The sequence below is a fragment of the Aplysia californica genome, unplaced genomic scaffold (assembly GCF_000002075.1).
Source record: "Aplysia californica isolate F4 #8 unplaced genomic scaffold, AplCal3.0 scaffold00778, whole genome shotgun sequence".
Taxonomy (NCBI): Eukaryota; Metazoa; Mollusca; class Gastropoda; order Aplysiida; family Aplysiidae; genus Aplysia; species Aplysia californica.
Window position 1 is genome coordinate 244246 of NW_004798048.1, and position 854 is coordinate 245099.

Below are 854 nucleotides of genomic sequence, written 5' to 3' on the forward strand. Positions count from 1 at the left end.
ACATACACACACGAGTGCACACACACACACTCACACACACACACTCACACAGACTCACACACACTCACACACGCGCACACACGCGCACACACACACACACACACACACACTCACACACACACACACACACACGCACACACACGCACAGACACACGCACAGAAACACACACACACACGCACACAAACACACACACACGCACACACACGCACACACACGCACAGACATACGCACGTTTTTTTTTTAGTTTAGTAAGAGTTTTACAGCACTTGCAACACAATAAGGTCATATTATATATAAGAGCCGAAGATTAGAGGTGTTACAAGAGAGTAACAAACACAAAAAAGAAGGATGGGAGATAAAGACGATAAAAGTTTGATAGGAAAGAAGGAGTTTTACGGCATTTGCAACATGATTGGGTTATGTAGAAGTGCGAAAAGTTCGATGTTTTGCTGGGGTGCAATGTAAAAGGAAAAGGTGGAGAGATAAAAGATGGACAGGTGTCTGGACCATACAGACTTACCTTATGCTACCGGTGTCTCATCTCACCTCATCTTCTCTTTAATAATGTAATGTTTGATGCCCCTGTTGAGTGGGCTATTGCTCTGGTGTGGTTCACTCCTTCTTTTCTCCCAGACATCTATCGTTCTTCTTGCTCCTCCCTTTCTTGTATGTTGTACCCTAGCAAAGACGTTAATAATTCCAATTTGTCCACGGCCCTCGTGCTATAACAATGTCACCCCCAGGGCCTACAATTCCACTATTCACCATCTTCATCCAGTGCCAGATCTGCGACAGACATCTGCTATCATGATTTTCCATTCATTCCTTTGCTCGGATGCTCTCAGAAAAGCTA

The 854-nt window shown here is 44.4% G+C and overlaps 1 protein-coding gene across 1 annotated transcript in view; it reads left to right on the top strand.

Moving 5' to 3' along the window:
- Window positions 1–854, top strand: part of LOC101852576 (failed axon connections homolog) — a gene marked incomplete at its 5' end in the record, with an annotated part of 7891 nt that overhangs the window by 1579 nt on the left and 5458 nt on the right.